Source organism: Cricetulus griseus, chromosome 4 (assembly GCF_003668045.3).
Source record: "Cricetulus griseus strain 17A/GY chromosome 4, alternate assembly CriGri-PICRH-1.0, whole genome shotgun sequence".
Taxonomy (NCBI): domain Eukaryota; kingdom Metazoa; phylum Chordata; class Mammalia; order Rodentia; family Cricetidae; genus Cricetulus; species Cricetulus griseus.
In genome coordinates, this window is record NC_048597.1 from 80954677 (window position 1) to 80966767 (window position 12091).

Below are 12091 nucleotides of genomic sequence, written 5' to 3' on the forward strand. Positions count from 1 at the left end.
AGAAGGCGGCTATGATTCCTGCCTTTTTTCTCTGTGTATAGTCTATCCCTTTTACTCTGCCCTCAGCTGCTTTTAAGAATTTTCTTTTTATCATTAGTTTTAAGGAATTTTCAGGTGGAAAGATGACTGGGCTGGTAAAGGGCTTGTCATGCAAGCATAAAGACCTGCACCTGGATCCCCAGAACCCACATAAAAGCTGGATGTAACAGTCCCTGTCTGTAACCCAGTGTCAGAGGGCATGGAGGATCCCTGGAGTGCATTGCCTTGCCAGTCCAGCCAAATCCCTGGTCTCAGCCTTTAGTGAGAGACTGTCAAAAAAGAGCAAATGAATAAGATACCCAACACTGACACTCACACACCTCCATGCATATGTAAATACAACAGACCCACACACACACCATCTGAAGAGGGTCTGAGGTTGTATCTCAGTAGGGAGAGTGCTTGTCTGTTATGCACAAAGTCTTAGGTTTAATCCCTAGTACCACATTAACCAGGCATGCTGAAGCACACTTATAAGCCCAGCAGTCAGGAGATGGAGGTAGGAGAATCAGAAGTTCAAGGACATCCTCGGGTACATTATGAGTCCAAGGTCAGCCTCTCAATGCATACATGCATAAACACATTATACACACATACAATAACATCCAAAGAACCAAGCAAGATAATAAGAAATTATTTGGTAATTATGCAGAATTCTTAAGCCACATTGGCCCATCTGAAAGATTGAATTGAATTTTATTTTATCCCTTGAAATTCTTAAGGAAGGGGCGTTCCCTTTACCAGGAATTCCTTGAGATCATTTCACTTCAGTTAACAGATGATTTAAGAGCAGAATCCATGTCCATGTGGATCTCCACATTTAATATTAGCTATGCCCAAGCATTAAGAAGTTCTGTTTTAACGGAAGCTTCCATAACAAGGACTGTGCTAAGCTTTTAGATCACTAAACCCCTTGACATGACCTCCAAGATCCTATTGCACAGCCAGAAGGTCATAAGCCAGATCCCCTGGTCTTTCCTCCAGGTGCTGGAAAAGATGTTCATTTCACTGGGCAGCTAGTCCTTCCCCCTTGTTCTGCCACTTACATCCTGGGTTTCTTTTGATTCCTTCCAGCAGTAATACACATTGTGAAATTGAGTTTCAGAATCATTTGTTTCCGACCCATCAACTCCGGTACCAAACACAGGGCAGGGGAGTGGGCTAGCTTTTGCCTAAGCGCTTTCTGTTTATAGGTTTGTCTAAATAGCCTTCTAAAGATATGTGCTTATCATGGTGAATGGGGACTCAACAAATTCCAGTGGGGTCACTTCTAATTTGAGCTAAGAGGGCAAACAAGTCTCTTGGCTGAGAGGGTCACAGGAGTAACTCTTGTTCAACCCAGGTCACCGAAAGGAGCCCCTATGTGCTGTCCATAACTCTAGAATGATGGCACGGGGGTAGGGGGTGGGGGTGCAGGACACACAAGCAACACCGGAGATTCAGCGCTTCCTTTTCTGCATCACATTCCAACAGCCTGCTCAAAGTAATGTGCGCACGTGTGTGTGTGTGTGTGTGTGTGTGTGTGTGTGTGTGTGTGTGTGTGTCTTGGGTGGATGCATCAGAGGATGCATTTTGAATTATGTAGAGAGAACGGCTGAGGTGGACTCCAGTGGGAGTCTTCACAGTGAGACATCCTGCTTTTGACTCCTTTTTCTGGAAAGACGCCCTTTAAAGTTCTCACCTCTCCCTCCCCCACTTTCCTACTTTAAAAAAAATTACTTATATTGGGTTTTAGGGGTATTTTTGTGTGTGTGTGTGTGTTCACACATGCGTGTATGTGTATGTCTATATATGTCTGTAGAGGCTTGAGGATGGGAGTCTTCCTTGATTACTCTCCATGTTATTCATTGAGGTGGGGTCAATGCGTTGAATCCAAAGCTTGCTAATGCAGGTTGATCTAGTTAGCCATCTTGTTCCAGGGGTTTTCCCATCTCTGCCTTCTAAGAGCTGGGATTACAGGGGAGCAGCCAAATCCACGCAAGTCAGTTCTGAGAACCTGAACTCTAGTCCTTAATGCTTGGGCAACAAACACTATCCAGTGAGCCATCTCTCCACAATCTGCTTGGGTTTTTTGTTTGTTTGTTTTGGTTTTTCAAGATAGGGTTTCACTGTAGCTGTGGAGCCTGTCCTGGAACTCACTCTGTAGATCAAGTTGGCCTGGAACTCACAGAGATCCACCTATCTCTGCCTCCTGAGTGCTGGGATTAAAGACGTGCACTACCATCACCTGACAATTTGGTTGTTTTCCAGACAGGGCTTCCCCATATAGCTCAAGCGGTTGCAAACTAACTAGGTAGTCCAGTCAGACCTTGAACTTGCAGCCCTTTTACCTTAGCTTTCCAAGTGCTAGGATAGCAGGTGTGAGCCACCACACCTAGCTTAAAGGTTTTCATTCTTTAGAGCAAGGCTCAATTCTCTTATTCCTCAAAAGGCCGTCAATATTGGAGGAATTTTGCTTCTGTTGTCTGTCTTGGATATAGACATTTCTAACACAGAATTGTAATCCAGTAGCCTTGCTTGTAGTTCTCAGAAACAACATTAGGACTCCTCTCACTGGATAATATTTTGTGAAGCAGGGCCAGTGAGATGCTCAGACAGTAAAAGTACTAGGTGGCCAAGGTTGACACCCTGGGTTTGTTCCCTGGAGCACACAGTGGAAGGAGAGCTCCAGTTCCTGAAAGTTGTCCTCTGACTTTCACATATATGTGAGGCATGCACACTTTCACAAGCATGGTGTGAGACAAACACGTGCGCGTGCACGCGCATACACACACACACACACACACACACACACACACACACACACACCATAGACATGTAAAATCATTTTAATTGTGTGTGTGGAGAGAGATGGCTCAGCAGTTAAAAACATTTCCTGCTCTTTCAGAGAACCTGGGTTCAGTTCCCAGCACCCACTCAGGCAGCTCACAACAATCTTTACCTCCAACTCTAGGGGATCCTATACCATCTTCTGGGTTCTTTGGGAACCTATGTGTGCACGCACAAATAAAAATAATCTTAAGAAAATATTGTCCTTAGATCCAATATTTTAATCATTAACATTTGAACACTGTGATGTCTAGTTTTATGTTATCGTGATACATGTTAGAGAGAAGGGAGCCTCTATTGAGAAAATACCTCCATAAGATGTGATTGTAAGCAATCCTGTTGGGCATTTTCTTAATTCGTGATCAATAAGGGATGGCCCAGCCCTTTGTGGCTGGTGGTTCTGGGTTCTACAAGAAAGCAAGCTGAGCAGACCATGAGGAGCAACCTAGTAAGCAGGACTCCTGCATGGTCTCTGCATCAACTCCTAGCTCCAGGTTCCTGCCCTGCTTGAGTCCCTGCCTTAACTGCCTTTGGTGATGAATTCTTGATATGGAAATATAAGCCAAAAACCCCTTTCCCCAGGTTGCTTTTGGTCATGGTGTTTCATCAGAGCAATAGAAATCCTAACTATGATGGGCACTTATAGTACACCGGGCCCTATCTAGTTGAGACTGGTTTATCAGTATAACCTTCAGCACTGTAGCTTGTTTATGTAATAGGTCAAATACTCATTTTGGTTTCAATCAGGAAGGGATCAGCAACCCCTCCACCTCTCCACTCACCCTGCCATAGCTCCCAGCAAACACATGTGCCTTTTACTTCCCTGCTTTGGCAATTCTCAAACCAGGACTCATGATACCATTTATTGGTTTAAAAATGAAGACAAAACATCAAAACATCAGTTTGTAGCTCTGAGTAATGCCCTTAATGCAAATTTATTTTGTTCCTGGGATTTAGAAATTGAGTGAGTTCTTTTTAGAATGAAGAAGGCAAGGGAAAAAATTGAGATACAATAAAAAGAACGGAGTCAAAGCTTTGACCTCAAATATCACACATTGACTCAGATTCTTTTGGCTTTCATATGCCATAGGATTTTTTTTTATTTTTTTGGCATTAAATTGACCTTATCTGTCAAACTCAGAAACTCAAGGCTACAGTACAGTATTATGCCTTTGTTCCCAGAACCCTTTAACCACTTTATATAGTGTTCAGGAAGCTAGACATAAAAACAATCATAATGCAGTACCATTTTAAAAAAATGGTATGATTTGTTTGAGTTGAGAAGTTAAACAAAGATTGACTTTTGTTGGAAAGGAAGGAACCTTATGTGGAGAATGGATGCATTTAGGGATGTTTAAACAAAAGGGAACACCCTCCAACCTGCTTCAGCTCATAAAGGCTGTTCATTAGGCTGGACGGCATCACAGAGCAAAAGAAGAAAAGAACTCGGGTGAGCTGAGCAGCTGCCTCTGCAACAAAAGCCAGGGTGTGCATGAAGGGTTTTTCTCACTTCATGTGGTCCAGGGATGAGCTGGGATGTCCACGGGACATCTGAATCACAGATGATCATGCTTTCCCGGTGGAGGCTGCTAACGGCCCAGTTCCTTTCAGATGGGCAGTCTGAACTATGCAATCTCTTTGCGTTTTTCATTCAGCTGTTGCTCTAGTTTTCTTTTTGCTGCTGTGATAAAATGCCCTGACCAGAAGTGGCTTCAGGGAGGAAGGGGCTTATTTCAGCTTAAATTCCAGGTTACAGTTCATCAATGAGGAAAGGCAAGGCAAGAATTTGCAAGGCAGGACTGCTTGCTATCCCATGCACCATTTCCACTGACCAAAGAACTCACTTCACAGAGAAGGAAGTGTAGCCGAAACCATGGAGGATTGAGCTTGCTGGCTTACAGATCCAATTAAACTAGCTTTTTTTTTTTTTTTTTAAACACAGTTCTCTTGGGCTGTGTCAGGTTGACACTTAGAGCTAACCAGGACAGCTAGGAAGAGATGATCTTAGTGTGAACATCAGGATTCTAGGGGGGAATAGATGATTCAGAAATGACAGAGCCGTGTGAATTTTAGCTCACATTGACAGTCTATGGCTGCTAGTGGAGGAAGAGTCACTTCTGTTTAGGGGTATGGTCCCTGCTAAGTTGACCATGCTAGCCCCACATCCCTGCTTAGAGAGGCAGTGCAAATGGACTCAGTGTGCTATTTTAAAAGACTAAAGGAGGGGCTGGGGAGATGGCGCAGCAGTTAAGAGCACTGGCTGCTCTTTCAGAAGACCTGGGTTCAATTGCCAGCACCTGCATGGCAGCTCAGAACTGTCTGTAGTTCCAGTTCTAGGGGATCTAACACCCTCACACAGACATGTAGGCAGGCAAAACACCAACACATATAAAATAAATAATTTTTAAAAATTTAAAAGGGAGTACATGATGTTGAGAACAGGACATGGGGGACAGAGCCGGGAGGATTTGGAAAGGGGAAGAAAGAGTTGAATATGATCAAAATACATTATATGCATGTGTAAAATTCTAAAGAATACATTTAAAAATATTATATTCAAAGTGAAATAAATGACCTGTTCTAATGTTTTGTTTGTTTGTTTGTTTTTGTTTTTTTGTTTTTTGTTTTTTTTGCTCAAAGTCCAAGGCTATATTGATCCAAATCCATTGTTTTAAATTGCTTAATTTTTACTGGAGAACCTGTTTTGGCTCAGACCCTCTCATTTCAAATATGCTTTGGGCTCAGAACCTCTGAAAGTACAGGGAGAGATGTCTGTTCTTTTACAGTTTCACCTTAAGCCCCACCAAGGGTTAAAGAGCCTGCAGGTTTTTCAATGCTAGCCCCTGCATCCCTGTTAGCAGGGTGCTGCCATCCTAGTGCACAGATGGAGAAATGTCAGTAACGATGAAGTCCATAGACATTTAGGAGACAAATTCCCACTGTCTCTTGCTCAGCTAAAAATGTAGTATGATTACTATTCAGTTTGATCATTTTTATAGTCATTTGGTCAAAACAATGACCTTATCTCTGTTGCAGTTGATAGGTGAGTGATACCTACTAGAAATGAGGTAAATTTATCTTGAGGTATCCTTGGAAACAGCAGCTGGATTTGGAAGAGAAGTCTGTAAGTTAGAGATTACTGGTAACATATTTTTCCCCAGTGGGTGTAATTGTCCCCTCTTTTGCCTTCTCCTCCAAATACTCCCAATGTTAGATCTTTTCCTTGCTGTCACAAAACAACTTAGGTAATGTCTTAGGGTGGGGGACTTACTTCTCTTGAGCCAGGGTTTTAGTGGATTCAGTTCCTGGGTGCTCGGCTCCGTGTGCTTGGACAGAACATGGAAGCAATGGGAGCACAAGGAGGAATAGCCTATTCGCTTTGTGGTGGTCAGGAATCAGAAAGCACAGAAGGGACCAGGGCAAGATAAAGCTTTCAAAGTCCCCAGTGTTCCACTTACAGCATGGTTCTACCTCCTCAAAATGGCTCCACCAAGTGAGGGATGAAGTGCTTGACACAGGGGTGGGAACAACTTCCTGTCACCCTTTTCCTTGTATTTTTCAAGGGCTAATCCTAACTTCCCTATTAAAATATAAGTCCCATGAGAATAGTGAATTATTCTCTGTAATCACAGAGCAGATTACATATTAAACCCTTCGTTTCTTTCTTACAACACTATCACAGATGCAAACAATGACATCCAACAGATATTGATGGAAAGAAAGAAAAATGACATCTGTCATCCCCAGATGGGGCTATGAGGAGCTCATGGTCCAGTAGAAATGATAATGAGGCAGAGGCCTGAATGATAGGACACTGTCTGGTAAACTGTTATCCTTTATTATGGCCAAGGAAAGTCAAGGTGGATTTTTAAAATTTATTTTATTAGTAATAATGTATGCATGTATGTTTCTCTGTGTATATGCACACATGTATATGTGGGTGCTGATGGAGACCAGAAAGAGGCATTGGATCCTCTGGAACTAGGTGGTTGTGAGGTCAACATGGGCGCTGGGATCTGAACTTGGGTCCTCTGGAGGGGCAGCACACACTCTTAACAGTTGAGCCGTCTTCTCCAGCCCCAAGGTAAACTGTTTAGAAGTAACATGTAAAACACAGCCATGAAAGACCAATGGGTTTTGTGGTTCTAGAATGGCGGGAAGTATGTGGGTTGGGTGTGAAAAGCATCTGTTTATTTGATTCGGATTAAAGGGTAGGTCAAGGGTTGAAACAGAAAACAGAGTTGGACAGGAAGGTTGGGAGTGAATGAAGGAGATCAAGAGGTTTACAGATGTATATAGGAAAATACTGGGGGTGTCTGAGAGTAAGAGTAAAATACTCCAGGAAACATGAGCACCAATGGGGATGCTGAGTTAGAAAATATGGTTATCAGGCAACAAAACTAGTGGAGCTGAAGGGGTACCAAAGGAGCTGACATACAGAAGAATTAGGACTCTGAAATGGACTGGGAATTGAAGGAATTGGGAGAGGTGGAGGAGATTCAGAACCATGTGGAAAGCATTTGCAGAAACTGGAGATGCAGATACCAGAGATGCAGAACACAGGAGAAACATGCAAGGAATGGGAATGGGTAAGGGCACAATGAATTTAGTTGGGGACACATGGGTTAGAGATTCAGGTACTGAAATCTTGAGATGGCCAACATACACTTGGTTAATTATATCCTGGGGCCTACTAAAGATCAGTATCAGTAAAGATAATTAAAAACATAAACCTGTAAAGGTAGAGAGTATAGTGAGAGAAATGAGAGAGTAATGGACCACTAAACTATGGACATGTGTATTGAAGAGGAAGGGAGGGAAGGAGGGATGGGGAGGGGAGCGGGGAGGGGGAAGGAGGAAGACTCAAAAAGCAAAGAAGAGAATCAAAAGAATACAGTAACATAGAAACCAATAATGGGAAGTTTATAAAAATTTAAGTGTGTGTGTGTGTGTGTGTGTGTGTGTGTGTGTGTGTGTGTGTGTGTGTGTGTGTGTACAGCATATATTTGGAGGTCAGAGGACAATTTTTAGGAGTTCATTCTCTTCTTCTACCATGTGGGTCCCAGGGACCAAACTCAGGTGGTTCAAGCTTGGCAGCAAGTGCCTTTACCCACTTAGTCTCTCCCCAGCCCCCACAATGGGAAGTTTTAATAAACACTAAACTTAATCAACAATATTGAATGCTTCAGTGAGTTCTAGAAGAGTTATAGTAAAGGGGACATTGCAACTGACGGCAATTTACTCGTTTTTAATTAAGTTGTTCTTGAAGAGAAGACAAGTATTTCCAGGGTTAATGAATAAGTTAAGAGGTAGTACAGAGAAAACAGACCTTCACTGAAGATCAAAGGCCTGAATTCGACCAAGACTCTGCAGCTAAGTTGCCATATCACCTTTTAATCTTGCTTAAACTCTTTTCTAGTTTTCAAATTTCTACAGAATTGCTTCCAGCTTAGACTTTCAAATGTTCATACAGCAGGAGAGATGGCTCAGTAGTTAACAGCACTTACTGCTCTTGCATAGGACCCAGGTTTGGTTCTCAGCACCCACGGGGCAGCTTAAAACTTCCTGTAACTAGCTGGGTGGTGGCACACGCCTTTAATCCCAGCACTTTCAAGGCAGAGGCAGGTGGATCTCTGTGAGTTCAAGGCCAGCCTGGTCTATAGAGTGAGTTCCAGGACAGGCTCTAAATCTACATAGAGAAACCCTGTCTCAAAAAAAAAAAAACAAAAACAAAAACAAAAAACAGACAAACAAACAAAATTGCCTGTAACTATAGTTCAAGGGTATCCTATACCCTTTTCTGACCTGGGATCCTTCATGCAAGTGGTGCCCACACATACACTCAGGCACACTCATATATGCATATAGCAAAAAATAAATCTTTAAAACTCCAATGTCCATACAAGCTATCTGTGTGTCTTAATGATAGGAGATATTGAGCTTAAATCTTTGTCACAATTAGGTCATGTGTGAAGGTCAGAGGGCAACCCCAGGTGTTGGTCCTCACCTTCCTTGTTTGAAGCTGTGTTTTTTTTGTTGTTGTTGTTGGTTATTACTTTGCATGCCAAGGTAGCTCCCAGAGATTCTCCTGTCTCCATCTCCCATCTTCCTGTAGGCACTCTACTTTGGGTTCTCCGGATTTGAACTCAGATCCTCACATTTGCATATTCAGCAGTTCCCCACCTCCCAACTGTTTCCCCAGTTCCAATTTTGTAACTTTTAAGCTGGCATATAAAAGAAGTATTATCCTCAGTGTTTCCAAATATAGAGAAATCGAGAGACTATGCTCTTCATTCTCCTCAAAGCAAGCCAACTTCAAGGGGTCTTTTTTTGTGTGTGTGCCAGGGTGAATCTCAGGGCTTTATATTACGCAAGTGCTCTACCAACTAAGTTACATCATCCCCAGTGAGCTCATTGTCCAGGATCCATTCCCTTTAGAAACCAACCTAAGCTGTTATTCCTGGTTTATCTAATGGTTTATTCTATTGCTAGAAATCAGAAGGTGCCATCAAGCCTTCATTTGTTTGTGGAAATCAATGGAGTTACAGCTCCCCAAACTATGGCTGTCTCCCCACTCGTAACACACCCTGCACAGGAACATTTTCTGAAAGTCAATGTTTCCTATCATATGATCCAAAATTAAACCCAAGATACAGCTTCAGGAAGAAGCCAGATGCACTGAGGAAAAATTTTTTGCTTTATCAGAGGGGCAAGCCTCTCTTAGATTTCATAGCAATTTAAATTCATTTGCTGAAATGTTAAATACAACAAATCTTTCAGATGGGTTCCTTTACATAGATGCCAAGTGAGCATAGATGCAAAATAGTTCTCTTGATTAACTCTCAATAATACCACTACTTGTATTAAACACACACACACACACACACACACCTTTTACTTGTTGGAATCTGTACATTTTTCTGGAATTCTTTGTCCTTGTCATTTCTCAGAGGAAGATGGCTTGTGCTGCCCCAAACTCTTCCTGTATTTAGTCCTAAAGGATACTGAGCAGAATAAGGGAAAATTTTAATTTTGTTTTTAATAGGATTTATATAATTCAGGTCTGGCTTCAGTGAAGAAAAGTACATTAGCATTTATTGTGCGCTTGCTATATGCTAAACATGTCCGGAAACACTGTCTCACTCAAGCCGAGAAACAATGCTTGCTCATAAATTTACTTTTAATTTTAGAAATGAGAAAACTAAGGTCTGGGGAGGTTAAGCTACACTCTCAAGTTATAAAACTGAGATTGAAACAAGAGCTGCCTGACTCCAGACTGGAACTCTTTTCACTTTATCAGGCAGTTTGGGCTAGTGAAAAATACATTCATAAAAGGGTATTAGCATTTTATGTATAAAAGGGGATTAATCAGGATCCTCTGGTACCTCCAGCACTGAACTGAATCCTATGCACACATGCCTGAGCATGCACACACAACAGCACACACACACACACACACACACACACACACACACACACACACTCCATTCTGAATTCGCCTGACAGAAACTTAGCACCGAGGACAGTTCCTGAGTCATGTTTGCAGGAAGCTGTCCTTGAATTCTGTGCTATTGAGCTCACACCCCCATTCTTGACTTCCCAAGTGGCTCTGAGAGAGAGAGAGAGAGAGAGAGGAGGAAATGCAGAAGAGAAAAAAAAACTGTATAAGGCGGGTTCCTCTGATACCATGGTGGAAATTAGCACATTTCCCAGAAGACCAAGATAAAAATGCATGTGAGAAGAACCAGGGAGCCAAACAGATGGGACAATAAAATGGGGGCAGAATGAGCTCATCAGGATTCCCAGCACATGGGTTAAGTCCATCCTGGGCTCTCTGGGCTGACCTGGGACTGGCAGACATAGTGAATGAGTGGGTGGTTATGATGCTGCGGCTTCAGTTACACTAAGAGATTAGGTGGCAGTGATTCACTGCTGCAGATCTGCACGACTTTCTCAAGTAGCAGAAAATCTGTGGGCCCCTGGGCTCTGTCACTTGCACAGCCATGCTCATGGGTAGCATGAGTCATGTATGCAGGATCTGTCAGGTAGACAGTTTCTGTGCTGTGAGGAGGAAATCAAGGCAGAGCTCCCATGATGTCAGGAATGGGTTACAATCACAGCCACAGCATCTCCTTTGCATGAAAGTCTACCTGCTGTTTACACAACCAGCCCGCCCGTCCATATTCAGCCGTGGCTACAGCCAGATCACAGGGACACACAGAAGAAAACCAAGGTTTTGTAATGTTTATCACAGGGAAGTGTGATTCCTTCCTTCCCAAACTACCAAGCTCTTGAATAAAGCCAGGAGGGCCATTAAAGATTTGATGCTAATTGTCTCATCTTCCCTACAAGGTCCAAAGAGGAGAAAATGACTTGCCCCAAACCACTTAGCTAGTAACAGTTGGCATTGGGACTAGAAGGCCTCATTCCTAAACCAGCAGATTTTTCCATTGTACCAGGAAAACAAAATAAAACCCCAAATAGCATAAGTCCTCTAATTTTACTGTCTCCTGAGAAAAAAATAACATCCTCAATGCCTGGGTCTTCCCATCTGGGGTTTGGCAACTTCACTGATCACATCTCATATTGGAAACTCTTGTAAGGAATTTAAGAGCAATTATTTTGGGGATATATACTATTTTTATGTCTTCTTGTGCATTGCCTTCTTTGGCCAGAAGGAAATTAGAATTCTGGAAATACATTGATTTAATTATTAAAAGGACAAGCCTTGGCTTCAAGTAGTTGCAAATATGAATTATTAGTCCATGTCATGAAAGGACTGGAGAACTAAATAGGAACAATAATAATCTATTGTCACACCCAATTAAGATCTCCCCTGGCCTATGAGTAAAAAGAACATCAAATTTGTAAGTGGAAACTTCAAGCAGCATGTCTATATCTGGATAATTCTGAATGTGCCTGGTTATGGTGCTGTACAGTATCATCTAAAATGTACTATTTTGGAAAGTGCTTTGAGATCCTGTTGCCTTCACTATTGCAATCTGTGTCTGTGTGGGTTTATTTGAACTTTTGAATTTCCAAGTAGCCAAAAAAGAAGGTCTAGGGAGAAACTGTAGACCCAAGGTCACATTTGACAAGGAGTAAAACTTCTTGATGAGGGCAGACTAACCAAGATATTAGCCATCTCTTCATACCTCCACCTCACCCCCAATCTCCACCATACTTTCCCCACTGATGAATCTTCTTACCTGAAGCATCATTG